Raw genomic sequence first — 19,442 nt, forward strand, 5'->3', positions numbered from 1 at the left:
ATGAGGAAACTGCTCATAAAACACAGTGTAATAAACATTGTACCAGCCTGACCAGCAAATGTTAATATTTTTCCCCTTGTAAAAACTGAGGAAAGACTCATGTGTAAGCATTTTATTGCTCTTAGATTATTTTCTTGTAGTCCCAACCTAGAGTAATATGTAAATTCTTAATTTGAAGTTCTTGGGATTGTCTGAATAATATTTGAATGCACTTATGGTGCTACATTGAAATGATTTAAGTATCCTCCACAGTGTCTATTTTTAAACAATAATTTCTACCTATTGAATGGAGCAAAGCAAGTGTACTATAAGCATAAAAGAGGGGAAGTGTTCTAATTGGAATGATCCCAATGGCAAATTAATTTAAAGCTTTATTTAGTTTATGCCTTAGGGTTTTCCAATAGTTGGTTTTTGTGTGTATTTTTGTTTGTTTTTAATCTAGATTTAGAGATAACATATGGTGGGGAATTGTGTCAGTGTAACCTAAATAAAATTTAGTAATAATGTGATAATCAACTTAGGTAGACAATTTTAATTTTACTATTGGGATAATTCATATGTTGCGAATGGCGGGGTGACATTCTTCATCTCTACTTGATTCTGCAATCTTTCTGGTATGTCAGTTCTGATTAATTCTGAATATTGTGAAATGTCATAGACCCTTTGAATAGGTAGAGAACAGTAACTTTTTAGTTTTCTTAAACAAGTATGCATTATTTCTGTTTTTGCTTTGATAAACCACAACTACAGAAAAAAGTACATTTCATCTTTTCATATCCTAGTTGTAATTTCAGGTTGGAGCATTTATCTCCTTCATACTAAGCTAAAATTGAGTCCTTTGTAATTTTATGTGTAACATGTATCATTGTATGTACACATCCAGCCAACCATGCATGTGTATATTCTTGGGAAATGACTTGTTTGCACATTTGAAACAACAGTTCAATTATTTGAAGGTAAGATTCAGATCTATTATGTACACCTGCCTAATGAATGAAAAAATGTTGTTTTTTTTCCTGCTCTCATAGTGGGCCTGTTACAGTTAGTTGTTTACCCCAAGAAAACAAAATTAGGAACCTAACTTTCTAAAGCTTTTACTTAAACAGCAAAGGGATTCATACATGTTATGTACATATACATCTGGATTTTTAGGCATGATACCTTGTGAAAGGATGAGAGGACTTTTCCTTAAAAACTTTGAACTGATGTAAATCAATTGATTTTCTGAATTAAAAGAAACCTTACTTTCCACAGAAAAATTAATAAAATTGTTGTGGATAAACATGGGAAGTTTGGAGTATCACCATTTTTCATTCAAATTCATACAGAACTGTTTTCCCAAACTAGTTAATATTTTTGGTTGATCTGCTTTTTCTGTGGGATTTTTCTCTTTTGCTGTTACACAGAACACAACTTCTGTAAGTGGTAAGAAATAGTCATAAAAGTTCCTCAAACTTATTTTCTCAGCATTTTTATGTTTAGTGATCATTCTTCAAATGGCCTTTGCATGCCAGATTTTTTGATGATGTACCAATGTTTGTGTGGGTTTCAGAAAGATATTAGTGTGGTTTTCAACTTTGGTTCCCAAACAGACTGAAATTTTAACTTCTTTTGATATGTAAAACTCTACTGTATACAGTTTTTTCATCCAAGTATTTATTTTGGAAATCCATCTATGTCATATGACTCAAGAAACAAAAACCATTTATTCATGTTATACTTCAGCAATCCTGTGAACATTTTTTTTAATCCAAGGTGTCAGATACTTATAGTGCTATCTTTTGGATCCATTATTTCCTTTCTGAGTTTAGTAACGATTTTTATGAATAACATAATCAAGAAAAATGTATTATGTTTCCAGTTCTAAAATGATTTTCAATATGTGTAGTAGAAAGTGCTGAATTTGTCAGGAGACCTGAATCAAATGTCAACTCTTACACTTTGTTGCTATGTGACCATGAGCAAGTCACATGGAACTCTCTAGGGCCTTAATTTACTTATTTGTAAAATAGATTGGGTTAAATGTCTCTTTTCAGCTATAAGCCCTGTGATCCTTTAAGTGCAACTACCTTAATGCTGGGTCATTTGTACATGAAATTACATATGTTGAAAATTCATATTTTTAGTTTTATACCTATTTTTGCTTTAGCTAACAGTCTCTTATGTGATTTTTATTGTTTAAAACAATATCCTATACTAAAGGTGATTTTTTTTTTTGAGCACATTGTAATTTTTGCCCTTTGTAACAAATCTGCAAGCACAAGCATTTTTATAGGCTTTCTGATATATTTAAATGTTTTTTTCACTAGTGAGAGCAGCCTTGGGCTTCCTTTGGCAGGTGGTGGAGTTGTTTTCATTTAACTTATAAAGGGGACTTTGCTTGGTTATCTTGATAAGATGAATCAGTCAAAATTTGTTTACTAAGCACCTGCTACCTGCCAGATAAGATAACAGATTAGAATATAAAAGCTAGACAATTCCCCTAAGAAGCTTAACATGGGCAATCCTGTTTCCTGTTTTCCTTCATACTTTCATCACCATAGATTCACAATATTAGTTTTTGCCTACCCATTTCCTAAAGTATAGTTGTGTAACGATTGTTAATCTATGACATTGGTGCCACATAGCAACATAAGTAAAATATTGAAAATATTCCTCCTTCATCCTAGTATTTTACTTTTTTTCTTTTTGCTTCTGCCAGCCACTTTTAGGTACCAATGTAGCAGTGACATTGATGCTTAGTGTTAGAAACTGACCCAGTTTTAAAAGAACTAGTCTCTCTTTTGTTTTATGTAAATTTAATGGTATTTAATTGAACAGTCCAGTAAAAGTGCTATGCTTTATATTTTAGGCAGGGAGAAATCACCTAGTAGAAACATTAACACTTGGTTTTCTTCTTTTTGAACATCATTATTCCATAATACATTTTAGAAATTCAGGTAGTATCTTTTATCAGTGTCCATCTTGGATGGAGAAATAAAATAAAATAAGCGATGCTGGATCATAAGTGAGAGTAAGGACACCTAATTTTTTTTTTTTAAAGGCAATTGCTGTTAAGTGACAACCAGGATCACACATCTAGTAAGTGTCTAGGGCCAAATATAAACTCATGTCCTCCTGGCTCCAGGGCCAGTGCTGTATCTACTACTCTGCCACCTAAGTGCCCAAGGATACCTACTTAAAAAAACAACAACAACAAATTTTCAAGATCTTAAATTCAGTAGTCAGAACTATCTCAACCGTTAACCTGAAAATGAAGCCATTTGTCACCATTTTTTATAATCAGATTCTAGGTGGTGGTGTGTGTGTCTTTAGGACCAGGAAATAATAACAGTAGGCTAAGCAATTTACACATTAGAGGGCATAGTAGTCAACTGAAAAGAAAAGGCTAATAAAAGAGACTGATTAAATTATTTTTTAAGTCTTAGGAAGGAAACTTTCACCAAGTTTTGAAAGTTGCTACCAAAGGTAAAAATGAAACTCTTCCTTAAAAGCTCCAAAAATCACTGGTTGAACACAAGAGTAGTACTTTGTATTTGTGTAATCCTTTTGTTTTAAAAATGGGAAAAGGAGCACAAGTCAGCAAAACTAATCCACACAGCAGCCAAGTGTGACCTAAGGTACCATATTAAACACCCCATGAGTCCCTAATAATTTTAAAGCCACTTTTTGCATTTCATTTGATCTTCACTATAGTAAAGTAAGACAAGCCAATATTTTTCCCTGTCATAAATTGTTTTTTTTAATGGGCTCAGGAGAGGTGAAAGGATGTGCCAGAGGCCAATACTCTATGTAGTGGTAGAGCTCTACTATGCATTTCAGCAGTTTTATTTGATGAGTTAGTGATGTGCCTATTTGTTAGTGTTTGACTTTAACTGTGACATTTAGCTCTAGCTAAAAATAGTTTGATCTAGACTGAAGTAATTGTTCTTACCTGTTAATATTGGTAATGTGCCACTAGAGATTTAAAAAGATGCATTTTAAGTTGTTTAATAATAATTCACATTTATACAGTGTTTTAGTTATTTTAAACTATTCATAGTCATGCTGAAAGGCATTGTTCATTCAGGTCTACTGTACTCCTAAATGAACACTACTTTCAAATAAGTAACAATTATTTCTAGGAGCAGTCTGACCTAATGGAAAGAATACCAGACTTGGCATTAGGAACAACAGCTAGGGTTGAGTCTCCCTTTTGATATTTACTAGCTCTGTGACCAAGGATAAGTTCCTCAACCTCTTTAAGCCTCAGACAATTCTCCACAGTGTCGAAATTGTAGGCTTAGGTGTGATGTAGTGGAAAAAGAATGGATTTGAGTCAAGGACTGGGGCCCAGATTCTCTTATTCTTACCTTCCATCTCCTGCTATTGGTATTGTCTGGAGGAAGGCAGGAGGTATCCACAGCTTACCTCCCTCCCCCCTCAGAGAAGACTTCTACTTCTACTTCCTGCTCCATCTATCTGATCTGTAGCCTCAAGTGAGAAGAGTAACCTTCTATCTCCTGCTGCATGTGGCCTAGTGCAGAGGTGGCATGGCCTGGGGCTTGACTTCCATCAGCACTGGTGAGGGACAGCTTCTCCCTCATGCTAGTGTGATGTCCTATTCCTGCAGTGAGGAAATCTAGATTCAAAGAGGAGTGACGTTTCTGACCTGGAGCCTTCTACCTCCTGCTACAGCAAAGACATTGGGAAGCAAGGTTTCATTCTGCTGCACCATCTTCTCCCTGCTCTTTAGTCTTCAGAGGGAAGTGAATCCCATCTTATTGTATACCTTCTGTCTGGTACCTGTGTCTCTTGCCTGATCTTCATTTTCCTCTCGGAAGAAGGGCGGTGCTACTCAATGTTTAACCTATACTTGGTCATAACCCACACACCCCAGTAATATTGAATCCAAACGTTTTTCCCCACCATCCAATTGCTTATTCCCCTCCACTCTTTCACTTATTTTCCATCTCTCCCTTGCCTGGATCTTTACCTACTGCCTACAAACATGCCTATGTCTGTCTCAGAAAACCCTCACTTAATCCTTCTAATGTCTCTTATGCCCTTTGTGGCTAAACTTCCTTGAGAAGACCATTTACAATAGGTGCCTCCTTTTTCAGAAACAATTGTGTCCTCCCTTCTAACGTGAAAAGGTAAGACCAACCATTGATGACCGTTTTTGCTGCTGCAGCATTACAAATTACACAGAGCCAGGCCTGATGGTGCAATGCCTGTAATTCCTCCTGCTGGTGGAAACTAAAGCTGGTGGATCTTTTGAACTCAAGAGTCTAAGCTTCAGTAAGACTCAACCAATCAGTTGTCCCCACTAAATTTGAAATGGTGAATCCCTAGGGGTGGGAAAAGGTGGGGACAACTTCCAAGTGGCCTAAGGAGGGATGGATTAGCCCAGGTCCAGGGACCAATCAGAGTAAGTTAAGACCTGTCAGTAACCCTTGCACTTTCAGGCTATAGGAGGACCTAGAATAGAACCACACATGCAAATAACATAGACCACTAGTGAGATCTTGTGTTTCAGTATCTGCCTTCTGGGGCCAAGACTGGCAGTAACAGTTAATCAAAGTGCCATTTTGATTTACATTATATATATAATAAGATGTAAGCTTCTTGAGGGCAAGGACTACTTCATTTTTGTCTTTGTATGTCCAGTTACTGGCACACATAGGTGTTTAATAATTAGTCATTTTGCAGATTTTGCCTCATTGTTTATGCATGTTTTCCTTGTCTTCATACATGTCTTCCTATAGAGGCATTTAGAGCTAATGGGATAAGGAATAAATATATTTTTAGAGGGAAAACCTGTTTTAAGAATAAAGGTATTAGGATAGCCATTTTATTGACTCTTAAATCAGTCTTTATTCTGCCATCTACAGACCAACTCTGCTACATGGTATGGTGGAAAGAGAACGGACTCTGGAGTCAGAGAACCTGAACTCAAATCCCAGTTACATTTATATACTTAGATGTGCCCTCATGAAACTTGTAGGGTACATCTTGCCATAGAACCTATAACATTGTTTCATTTTTGTATGTTGCTATATAGTTTTACAGTGTTTTCTGTACAAAAATCATATGAAGTAGCAATAAGCAAGCATTTAAATTCAAGGCTCAGTGCCTTTAAGTGCTAGGGATACAATGACAATGAAAAATTTTCTTCATTTTTTTCTCAAGGAGCTTACATTCTAATGGGAGAAACAACGTCTATATTTGTGTGTGTGCGTGTGTACATACAGACATGCGACAAATGCAAGTGCTATTATTCCCATTTTAATGACCAGGAGATAGAATTTAGAACTGGAAAAAGGGTTGTTGGAGTTTAGGTTTCTTAGTCCATGAACTACTAAGTGGCTAGTCATAGCTAGTGGACCTGGGACTATAGTTAATATATAGTACAAAAGTCTAAACAAAGTTACTCTGGTTTTGTAAATTGTTCTGTCACGATAACTGTTTTATGTGAGTTTTTGTATCCTGCTACTTTGTTAAAATTATTGTTTCAACCAGCTTTTTAGTTGAATCTCTAGGATTTTCCAAGTATGTCATCATATCTGCAAAAAGAGAGTTTTGTTACCTCACTTGTCCGTTCTGATTCCTTAAGTTTCTTTTTCTTCTCTTAATGCTATTGCTAGTATTTTTAGTACAGTATTGAACAATATTGGTAATAATGGGCATCCTGGTTTCACTCCTGATCTTACTAGGAAGATTTCTAAATTATCCCATTACACATAGTGCTGTTGGTTTTAGGTAGATGCTTCTTAACATTTTAAGGGGGGGAAAGAACTTATACCTATTCCTTCAAGTATTTTTAATAGGAATGAATGTTGTGTTTTATCAAAAGCCTTTTCTGCATCTATTGATATAATCATGATTTTTGTTACTTTTATTGACACAATCAGAATAACTGGTAGAGGCTGGTAGTTAACATTTAAAAGTTCATTTACTATATATACATTACTATAAACTAGTAAAAAAATGCTTTGAGCTGGCAGAATTGTTACCACTTACTTGGAAAACACTTAGGGTAATAATCTTTAATGTAATAAATTGCTAAGTCAGGTCTGATACTCGTAAGTTTCTGATATATGCGTAGGATAATGAAGACATGCATATGCATTTCAGTTCAAAATTTCATAACATTGGATTAGAATAGTTTTTTTTTTACTTCAAAAACTAAACGTATTTGCCATAATGTCTGTATGCATTTAAGTTTCATTTCAGATTGGTTTAGGAAAGTATTATCATACCCTTTATGATATGCAGTGCAAAAGTTAAATGGTCTTCTCTGTTTGAATGGAAATTTTCTCTACTTTCTGCTTTATTAACTTAGCATTATCTTTATCTATGAAATGTGAGCAATATTACAGTTAATAAAATAGTGAAAGGTAAGCTACCAGGAACCCCTTTGTACATTAAAAGGAAGAGTTCTTCATTTCTTGATTGTCAGGAATATAGATTTGACAATGTTCTTGTACTCCAGCATTTTTTTTCACTTAATTTTCCCATGTCACTTTCCCACCCTTCTACCCCCATACTTTATTAACAGTTAAGAATATATAGAAAAAAATAAATTATTTGTGTAGATTAACTTTATGGGTTATCTATGGCCAATTCTCTTTTAAATTGACTCTTTCCTCCCCATACTAAGTATGCTCTTGGGCCATTTCCTCTTTCTATTCAACATGCACTTAGGCAAAGACAACTATACTATTAAGATAATTAGTAAGGTAAATTAGTAAACTTTTAATAATATTATCTGTTCTTTCAGATTGTTGGAGGCAATACAGAAACCCCTACAGCCAGGTAAAAACCCACAGTTTTTAGTTCTGGCTAAAGCACAAGTAACTTTGACTTTATACAAGGCACTTAATAATTACTGTGTTTTCTTATCTTTAAAATGGAAGTTATAAGATGTGTTATAAATAAAATCATTGACACAGTGGAAAGAACACAACTGAAGTTTAAACTGAGTTTTTATCCCAGCTATATCACTTTCTGTGTGACCCTGGGCAAGTCTCTCATCTTTTTGTAATCATTATGACTTAAACTCTTTTACACAATAGATGAAACATGTACAAACAGTTTTTCAAATTATCTTCTCTTCTTTCCTTATGCTTCCATGGCCCCTATTTTTTATTCAGTGCCCCCCAATTACACTCAAGGCTGCCACCCCACTGAATTTGTCCAGTGCTGGGAGGCAGTGGGGGGGGGGGAGCAGTGATTTCCCACTTTGGGAATCTTGTGATCTAGTCCAATTCTTTCATTTTACAAGTGAGGAAACTGAGACCCAAAGACAGGTAAGAAGATTTATCCACAGTTATCAAATTTAATTAATGGCAGTTCTGAGATTAAATCCAAACCTCTTGATTCTCAGTCTAGTTGGTTTTTTTGCCATCTAGTGGCGTTTCTTGACCCAGTGCCTTTCTAATATATTTCCTTTGGAACAAATTATAGGTTTCAGAATATAATAAGAATCTTAATTCAGTCCAAAATTATAAATTTCTGGTGATAATTAAGAATCCCAATATATCACAAAATATGCTATTCCAAAAATTTTTGGAATTAAATCCAAGCAAATATCAAATTAAATTTTCAGTGATTATTTTATGCCATTCTACACATACAGTAAACTAGAGTTATGAACTGTTACCTTGTGGGATCAGGTTTTTGTTTTTCAACCTATTACAAGCATAAATAATGGATAAAAAACCAATTGGATGCTGTTTTCCCTAGAGCATTCCAATTTTTTTCATACAGTAGAGTTGCTTTGTGATTTATCTCATGATAAACAATTTCCCTACTCCATTCCTTGCTTTATCTTAATTTATTTTATCCCAGACCTAACTTTAGGAGAGAGATAGCTAGATTTGTTATTTTGATTTAAATGGAAGGTTTAGGTATACACAAAGCAAACCTTGCTTCAATGTCAACGATGCTTTTGTCTTGATGAGAATAGCTGAAGTTATTCTAGTTGTTGACCAGAGAGCCTCTAGCATGTTCCTTCAGTGTTTGTGGTGTACTGTGAATGCACTCAGATCTTCAGTTTATACATATTAGCTTAACATCTTGTCTATGTACTTGGGACTTGCACCTGCTGTAAATGTTCTATCTGGCTTTTGGAATAATGAATGATAATAGAACCAAGATCCTGGAGCTAATATATTAATATTGAACTCATGCTCTTCAACTTTGCCCGATTGGTGAATGAGGAGTATTTTTCAGTATGGTTAGATGGTGAGCTGAAGAAAGGCAACAACAAAACAAGTACAGGAAAAAGCCAGAGATCTTTCTGATTGCATTTAACTTTCCCCGAGGTTATAATTCATTACTCAGAATTACCTACTGTACTGTCCTAGAGAAAGATGTTTTTCATGAACTTGGATTTTTAGAGAGTCTATGAAATAGAACTGACTGGATGCCCCCTGTTTGTTCCCTACCTTCAAACTAAAAATACTGAGTCATGCAGCATGTCTTTTAACAGCTCTTGGGGCAGAAGCTGGGGTATTTGCTTGATCACAGTGCTTAAACTTGGAAATTTACAAAAACCTATAAAATTTTCATAACAATATGAATTAATTCTCCTTCAAAGTATTTGCATGTCAATATTTCATTATGAACAGAATGTTTTCAGCTTCCACATGATATAATTTATGGGTAGCTACAATGGATAATAAATATTGATAAAAATAATGAAAATGTTGGGAGTTCAAAGATGAGCATATGCCTTGATCTTAGAAAGTAAGAAGGACACTTGGTAACATAATACAGTAACACACTTGTTGGTAGTTCTTGCTTTATAGACTTTACAACTCTCACTCTTTACATAGAGATAAAGTTGTAAAGGACAGAGAATTGAGTCCAACTGAATCACAGAGAGATTGTAACTTGCTCAGAGTTACACAACTATTAATCTAAGGCAAGATTCTTTCTAACCAAAGTCTACCTGACTCAGAATCCACTGCTCTGTTCTTGATGCTTTGTTCAGTTACTAAATATCTACTAGGTGGTATATGCCAGGGCTATTACGGAAATAAGTAAGATAAAGCCCTTCTCCTCAGAACTTGTCACATACATTTTAAAGAACAGCAGGCCCTAAACCCAGATTTATGAGATTGTTGCTGTCAGTAGGCTTTTCTAGCCATTGCATTATGAAGAGTACCAACCATCTTTTCCATAGCTCCTATGTGAGAAAACCTACTCAGACCAGATGTTCACTCATCCTCATGCTATAAGAGTAATACTACTTTTCTAGTTCCTGCAGTGTTTCTTTCCCTTTCCCCCTCTGCTCCATCCAAGAATAATCATAGCTCCCATTTATATGATTCTTTAAGATTTACAGTTTCTTCAAAACACCATGAAATATTATAAGTATTTGCCCTGCTTCTTGAGAAAGGAAACTAAGGCTAAAAAAGGTGACATGATTTGCCCTTAATGACCCAGCTGCTAAGTACCAGTATAGGTCTCCCCTAATTCCAAGTCTATACTGTCTCCACTTAGTGAAATCCCACTCCTTTCAGAGTCTAGCTCAAATTCCACCTATGTGAAGTCTTCCCCAACCACTGAAGCCAAAAGTGATTTTTGTCAACTATGAACTCTTAGAGCACTTATTGACTGTTATTTTATAGTGTACTTGATGATACAAGGCAGTAAATGATATCTTATCCTTAGTATAGCTTTGCTCCCAACTAAATCAGAAACCGCCTGAACAAGTCTATTTATTTACTTCCATGGAATCTAGCATACTACCTTGTGAGCCTAGTATTTGCTCCATATAAATCCTAATGACTGAACTGCTTCAATCAGTTGTTCTCCAACTGTAATTATTTTACTTGTATCATCAGCAAGCATCATTTTAGTATGCTAAAGGCCCGTAAGGAAATCTTTAGCTTTATCTTAATAAACATTTAAGTTAATGTTGTTTGCACAGACCTTGTTTTATTTTATTTGTTATGTGTTAACCATCACTCTTTCTAAAAGATAATGGCTTTCATATAGCAAGTTTGAAAAGCGTTTTGCATCTACTTTCTCATTCAGCAAATGCTGGAGTGAGTTGACCTCCATGGTAATAAATAAATAAATAAAAGGTTGGTGTTTATTTTACTTTGGTATTCTTTCTTAGAGTTGAGGAAACCAGGGCTCAGAAAGGTCAAGTGATTTGCCCAAAGTTACAAAGATAATTAATAGTGGCAGAACACACATTGAGACCTAATAACTTCAGGTCTGATGCTGCCCTAACAGCAGTGGTTCCCCATCTTTTTTAGGATGTGTATCCAATTTATACAATTTCAGAGCTCCTCACATGATAATATTACTGTCAGTAATATCTGTTGCCTAGTGAATTGCCTATTCTGAATTAATGATTTAAAATTGTTTCTGTATCCTAAATACAAGAGCATCTATTTGCATTTCAAAGATAGTAAAATATTCATGACTCCCACATGGGGAATCCCCAGTACTATACTAGACAGACCCTTCTCTAAAAAGAGAACATGCTACCAGGTGGATGATTAAAAAAAAAAGTGGTTAGTGAATAAAAATTAATAAAAAAGTTCAATTTCATTTTAAGATTTACTTTGGATATACATTTTAAAATATTAAAGATTTTTTGAGTTTGATTTAAAAAATCAGATTGCTGGTACTTCTAGGATTACCATCTCAAGTCAAAATCTGTAAAAGCAGGATAAAGCAAATGATAATGATGCCCTTTTCTTTTGCTTTGGGGGTTTTGTGACGTATTTTTTAGTAATTCAGAATTTGTTTATCCAAAAGTTTATCCCCCCTATATCATTTTAGGTGATTTGTTCTATTGTTAGGTATATTCTTCATTTTATAGATTAGCAAATGAAGGCTCAGAAAGATTAAATGATTTTTTTTAATACCTTAAACACCAATAATTAGTAGAGATAGGATTCAAATTCAGGTCTCTCCTGCCTTTTGTTGTTGTACTCTTTCCTTTATACTGACTATGATTTCCCTATATAGTAGGTAAATAAGGTCAAACCAGGCTATTCCATTTGGGGCACCACAGCTTACAAAGCAGGACATTGCAAACCTGGACAACAGCCTGGAAAAGACAATTGGAACTAGGAGGAGCCTCAGCTTTATGCCATATAAAGATTGGTGGAAGACTTAGGGGAGACACATCTGTTTATTTTAAAGGAATATTATGTAGAAAACAGACTTTGCTGTTTGTTTTCTCTAGGCCGAATGAGGGGTAGTGGGTGAAAATTCTAAATAGACAAACTTAGGTTTGTTGTATCTGAGGAATGAACTATTTTAAGAATGAAAGGATACCCATCATTGGAAGTCTTCAGACAAAGGCTTTTTTTTTTTTTTTTAAACAACTTATTGGGTATGTTGTTGTAGTGGAGTGTCTCAGTTATGGGTTGGACTAGATGGCCTCTGAACTTCATTTTTAACTGAAATTGTGATGATTCAGAATTTATTTTTTATGGTTTCATAGATTGAAAGTTTGGAAGACCCATAGGAGCTATTTAGTCCAGTCCTCTCAGTTTACATATTTAGGAAACTGGACCCCCAAAACAGTTATGTTTTGCCCCACTACCCTGCTCTTTGGTAAGAGCATCTGAGGTTGACTCATATCTCTAGTATTTTCCAGCTTTGTGATCTTGGGTATTACTGTGCTTCCTCTGCCACATCCTTTCCAACAGTTAACACTTTTCTTTTTTTATTTTCTTTGCTGGTGTTTTGGGTGGGAGGTAGGACCTTGTTATTTCATTTTTTTAAAATTAATTTTTTTCTTTACTCAGCATTTTTTTAAAAAAAGTTTGAGTTCCAAATTGTCTTTCTCCTACCCCTTCCCTACCCTTTAAGAAGATAAGCAATGTGATATCAATTATACATGTGAAATCATGCAAAACATTTTCATATTATCTGTTTTTAAAAAAATGAATAACTTACAATTTAATTTGCACTTTGGAGTTTGTCATTTCTCTTTTTGGAGATGTTAGTAGCCTTTTTCATCATGCATTCTTCCAAATTGTCTTGGATCATTGTACTGGTGCAAGTAAGTAAGTGTTTCACAGTTGATCATCATTATAATATTCCTGTTACTATGTACAGTGATCTCTGCTCATTTCACTCTGCATCAGTTCAAGGTTTCCCAAGTTTTCCTGAAACTATACTTTTCATTTCTTGCAGCAAATAGTATTTCTTCACAATCATAAACTACAGCTTGTTCAAACATTAGACAATTGATTGGCATCCCTTCAACTTCTAAATCTTTGCCACCACAAAAGGATTTGTTAAAAGTATTTTTGTACATACAGGTACTTTTCCTTCCTCTTTAATCTCTTTTGGATACAGACCTAGTTGTGGTATTGCTTGGTCACTGTTTCATAGCCCTTTGGGCATAGTTCCAAATTGTTCTCCAGTTTAAAACACCAACAGTTCATTGGTGTCACTATTTTTCTACATCCCTCTAGTATTTGTTACTTTCATTTTCTGTTATGTTTCCCAGTCTGATAGATCTGAGGTAGTTCCTTATGTTTTAATTTAGAGCGATTTAGAGCTTTTTTCATGATTATAAATAGCTTTAGTTTCTTTTGAAAACTGCCTTTTCATATCCTTTGACTATCAATTGAGGAATGGCTCTTGTTTTTATCAGTTTGACTCAGTTCCCTGTATATTTGAGAAACGAGACTCTATCAGAGAAACTTAATGAAAAAAAATTCCCATTTCCTGCTTTACTTTTAATCTTGGCTGCATTGGTTTTATTTGTGCCTTTAAGAATTTGGATGGCCTGTTATTTGGTGCCATTATGTTCAGTATTGATATTGCTTCATTGTCCATGGGACCTTGTAGCATAATGTAGTTTTCCTTGATTATCTTTTTTAATTAGGTCTGTTTTTGCTGCCCCTTCCTTTTTTACCTCAACTGAAACATAATTGATTGTGCTCCAGCCCCTTATTTTAACTCTTTCTGTTTAAAGTGTGTTTCTTTAAACAACATATTGTTGGATTCTGGTTTCTAATCCATTCTATCTGCTTCCATTTATGGGTAAGTTCATTCCATTCACATTTACAGTTATGGTTACTGTGTTCCTTGGTTATTTTTATTGCATTTATCTTATTAGTACTTTAGGATATTTTTTCCCTAGGGATGCTGATAGCTTTGTTTTCTTCTGAAAATTTCCTTTTCATATCCTATAATCACTATCTATGGGGAAATGATCCTTTTTCTTATATATATATATATTTGGCATAATTGTTTTTCTACCAAGTCTTTGTTATATAAAAAGAATCAGTAAACATTTTTATTTTTCATTTTCACCATTCATTTCTACAAGATTTTGAGTTCCATGTTTTCTCCCCATCTCTCCTCTCCCCCACCCCAAGACACTGTGCATTCTGATTACCCCTTCCCCCAATCTGCCCTCCCTTCTATCCCTCCCTTCCCTTATCCCCATCTCTTCTATTTTCTTGTAGGGCAAGATAGGTTTCTATACCACATTACCTGTATTTCTTATTTCCCAGTTGCATGTAAAAACATTTTTAACATTCGTTTTTAAAACTTTGAGTTCCAACTTCTCTCCCTTCCTCTCTCCCCATCCATCCCCACTGAGAAGGCAAGCAATGTAATATAGATCATACATGTGTAGCTATGCAGAAGACTTCCATAAAAGTCATGTTGTGAAAGACTAACTATATTTCCCTCCATCCTATCCTGCCCCTCATTTATTCTGTTCACCCTTTGGACCTTGTTGCTCCCCAAAAGTGTTTACTTTTAATTACCCCCTCCTCCCATTTGCTCTCCCTTCTACCATCACCCCACACCCCACTTATCCCCCTCTCCCCTACCTTCATGTAGTGTAAGATGGATTTTCATATCAAATTGAGTGTGTATGTTATTCCCTCCTTAAGCCAGACATGATGGAGAATAAGCTTCACTTCTTTCCTCTCATCTCCCCCTTTTCCCCTCCATTGAAAAAGCTTTTTGTTGCTCTTTTATGAGAGATAATTTGCCCCATTCCATTTCTCCCTTTCTTCTCCCAAATACATTCCTCTTTCACCCCTTAATTTTATTATTTTAGATATCATCCCTTCCTATTCAACTCATCCTGTGCCCTTTATATGTATCTAATTCCTCCAACTACCCAAATCCTGAGAAGAGTCCCAAGAGTTACAAATATTATCTTTCCATGTAAGAATGTAAACAGTTCAGCTTTAGAAAGTCCTTTATGGTTTCTCTTTGCTGTTTACCTTTTCATGATTCTCTTGATTCTTGTATTTGAAAGTCAAATTTTCTATTCAGATCTGGTCTTTTCCTCAAGAATCCTTGAAAGTCTGTTATTTGATTGAATGACCATTTTTTCCCCTGAAGTATTATACTCAGCTTTGCTGGGTAGGTGATTCTTGGTTTTAATCCTAACTCCTTTGACTTCTGGAATATCATATTCCAAGCGCTTCGATCCCTTAATGTTGAAGCTTGTAGATCTTGTGTTATTCTGATTGTATTTTCACAATACTCAAATTGTTTCTTTCTGGCTGCTTGCAATATTTTCTCCTTGACCTGGTAACTCTGGAATTTGGCTACAATATTCCTAGGAGTTTTTCTTTTCAGATATCTTTCAGGAGATGATCAGTGGATTCTTTCAGTATTTATTTAAATTGTCTGTTCTAGATCTGTTTTCCAGGTCTGATTCTTTTTTCAGTTTTTGCTCATTTCTCCAGCTCTTTATTTGTCTTTTGAGCTCTTTGTCAAGGGAGTTCTCTGCTTCCAGTGGGGGGGGGGGGGGGGTACTGTCAGCTGCTGGATCCCCCCACAATCTGTGGGCCTAGAGCTCCAGAAACAGTGGCTGCAGCTGATGCTGCTGTGGCTGCCACAGGTTCCTCCCTGCCCTGGGGCTGGGGCCTGACCACTCCACTCTCCTGTACTGGTCCCACAGGCTTTTCCCACTGACCTTCCAGTTTATCCTCAGCATTTTGGGGTCATGAAGTCTGGAAACCACCGCAGGTGTGGGAGATTCACTCTTCCCAAGACCTACTCAGGTCCCCTCTGTGCACCCATGGCCCACACTGCTCCCAGCATAATGCAATAGACACTTGCCAGCGACCTTCCTGGATGTCTTGGGCTTGAAATTGCTTCACTCCGTCATTTTCTGGGTTCTGCAGCTCCAGAATTTGTTTAGAGACATTTTTTACAGGTATTTGACTGGATTTGGCGGGAATGCTCTAGAAAGGCCATGCTGTTACTCTGCCACCTTGGCTCCACCTCAATAAACATTTATTAAGCACCTCCTATGTGCCAGGCAAAGTTTATATAAATAGCTCCTTAAGAATTATTTTTAATGTTATTCCCCTTCAACTAATTATTAAGCAGATGCTTAATAGGCATTAAGAATAGGTATTCTTCAAGGCATTGAGCTATCAAATATTGACAACACAAGCATTTTAAAGCCCTCAAGGAGATCATATTCTATTTATAATACAGCATCAATATAGATAAATATAAGTGTAGGGAATGAAAAGGAAAGGAGATCTTAACAGCTTTAGGAATATTTGAAGAGGTAGAGCATAATATTAGCTGAGGGAAATAGTGGCTAGGATCATGAAAGATTTCACAAGGGAAGGGACACCATAAGGATTTTGAAAAACAAAACCATTCATTTGAGGAAGAAAGTAGGAAGAGGACAGATGTAACTGATACCTGAATGAGTGTAGAGAGGAATGAGACAGCAAATTGAGTTCAGGAAAACAGCTAGTAGTGCAGTTTGTCCAGAACACGGAGTACATGAACTGAAATAAGATGAAGTGAGGCTAGAGATACAGGTTGGAGTTATAGTGGGGTCAGGAATTTGTGTTTTCTTGTAGAGGCAATATGGAATTACTGCAGATTTTTTGATCAGTGGAATGAGTTGGTTTGACTCTGCCTTTTATTAGTATATTTTAGTAATGACTCATTATCTGTTATTGTGTGTGAAAATGCCACTCATTATGAGTACGTTATTCATTTGGGATGTTTTTTCAGTGTGGTGGATATGAAAATGTGCTGACTTGTCTGTACTTATGGTCTTAGATGTGGATGTGTGTGTGCTTGTGTGTGATCCACATTTGTTAGATAGTGTGGTGCAGATGTGGAGGCAACTTTGATTGTGAAACTGTTTTTTATCTTAGTCCCATGTTCTCACCAAATGAACTAAGTAACCAACAAAAAATAGAATAGTGAAAACTCTAAAATACTTAAAGGTTTTTTTTAACAAATAGAAGTGGGACTGCTTTTTTTCTATTCAAGGCTCCTAAATAGAAAATTCAGATTTGATTTTCCTGTCAATAAGAGGTGATAAAGACTGAGAGGTCGCATAATTCATTTGAAAAGGCATTGCTACTATTTAAAAATGTGTGTATCCTAAATAAGTTGGAATGTAGAATCAGTAAATACATACACATATTACATTTACTCTTTTGCTGAGATACACCTTAGTAAATATTTCTCACATCTATTAATATGTTTCATTTTCATAAGTATTAGGAAAGTAGGAAAAATACATATACCTAAAATAACAAGGAATATTTGATTTAGTCATTCTGTGCTAACTAAGTACTTTACTATATTTAGAAGGGAATTTTAAAATGTTATGGTTTCTTTCCTTAAAAATCTTACCAGAAACCTAGGCAAGTCACTTAATGACTTAGTACCCTAACACAACTCTTAAGAGTACTAGTTGCTTCAGAGAAGCGCCTAAGAGACAGTCAGCAAACCCACATTCCAGTTCTGACTAGCTAAGTGACCTTGGACAAATCACATAATCTCTCAAGGCAACTTTCTCTTTGCCAACACTGACTATAAATTACACAGTTAAATACTGACCAGAATGGAGAGAGGTTTTCCTCATTTGAGAGTACCTATATTATTGACATGACAGGTTCAGTGCCCCCCAAATAAGTAACAAAATAAAAAAAACCTAGCCTGTGTAAAACTTATTTGTGAATGTATGTCAGATGCAAGGATTTGTGATGACAGTGTACTACAAGTCAAATAGTATTTCAGTAATGATTGCCTATAAAAACACCTGGTTAATAAGCCATCAGAGTTACAGTTTGAAATTTATTCTTAATGCTTTTAATTTCTTCAGTGTTGGAGGTGAAATGAGGTGTTCTTGGTTGACTTATGATTCATTTTACTCTCAAAATACTTATTCATTCCTATAAGTAGAAATATTTCTACTTCCATTTTAATTAGTTGTCATAAAATGTTACTTCCATTGCTAGAAAAAGATATCTTTAAGATAAGTAAGTATAATACTGAAGAGCAAGCAGTACATTGTAGTGATGTAAAGTGCTAAGCAAAATTATTTAGTTACTAATTCATAGATATATAATTGGGAGTGATCATTTCGTGCCATTTTCTCTTAGCTTTAGTTTCTTCATCTATAAAATGGAGATAATAACCACACTCACAGGATTCATTGTGAAAACCAAGTGTTGTCATGCACATAAAAAAGTACTTTGCAAATGTTAAAGCACTACTAAGCATCAGCTGTTAGAAATACCTGGAAAAGAGACAATCCTTCCTTAGAAAGAGAGAGGGATTGTTTCATTCTAGGCATGGTGTTTCCCTTATGTGCACAGTACCTGATATAAGATGGGCTTTTAGTAAATGTTGGTGAAGTGATTGGTTGTTACTCATTAGATCTACTTCAGGTCTGAAATAAATTTGAATTAACATAGCGTTTTGGGTATATATTGTACCTGAATTTCAACAGGACTTATGAGCAAATCACTTAGGATATTATGTGAATTCCTAAGCAGGTTGAAAACTCAAAGCATATTTATTAATATTTGTTCATTTAAATTGAAATACACAAGTGAGTTATCAACTGAGTCTTTAGTCCTGGACCATTTATATTATAGATAATTTGAATAAAGACACATAAGCCATGCTTTTCACATTTGAAGGTTACACAAAGCTGAAGCAATAAATTGGAATGTGGAATCAAGATTCAGAAAAATCCCTGGAATGATAGAGTGAAATCAACAAAGCATTACTTAAATTAGGATATATATAAATTCTTTTTCTTAGGTTCCAAAAATTAGTTGTACAAATACAGGATTTGGAAAATGGTTTGAGATCACTTCTTGTGGGAAAAACTTGAGGATCTTAGTTGACTATAAGCTACGCTATATATATGGAATATAGTGTGGTATAACTGCCTAAAAAACTGATACCTTGTTAAGCAATATCAACGGAAGTTTGCTGTTCATATCAAAGGAGGCTATAGTCCCCCTGAATTCCACACTGGTCTAACTAGGTCTTAAATAATTTATGCAGTTGTAAGACCCCCGTTTTAAGAGGAACCAATAACAAAAAGCAAAATGCTTGTGGCATTTTTCAGAAAAAGATTGCCAGTGGTGTAATGGCAGTTGGAAAAGACCTAAATTTGGAGTCAGAAGAACTGGGTTTAAGCCCAGGCTTAGCCATTTTACTAA

At 35.2% G+C, this 19,442-nt stretch overlaps 1 protein-coding gene across 4 annotated transcripts in view; it reads left to right on the forward strand.

Moving 5' to 3' along the window:
* Positions 1-19,442, forward strand: part of CREB1 (cAMP responsive element binding protein 1) — an 82,089-nt gene that overhangs the window by 2,189 nt on the left and 60,458 nt on the right. The gene's annotated exons all lie outside the window — the stretch shown is intronic.

This window comes from Notamacropus eugenii, chromosome 6 (genome assembly GCF_028372415.1).
Source record: "Notamacropus eugenii isolate mMacEug1 chromosome 6, mMacEug1.pri_v2, whole genome shotgun sequence".
NCBI lineage: Eukaryota > Metazoa > Chordata > Mammalia > Diprotodontia > Macropodidae > Notamacropus > Notamacropus eugenii.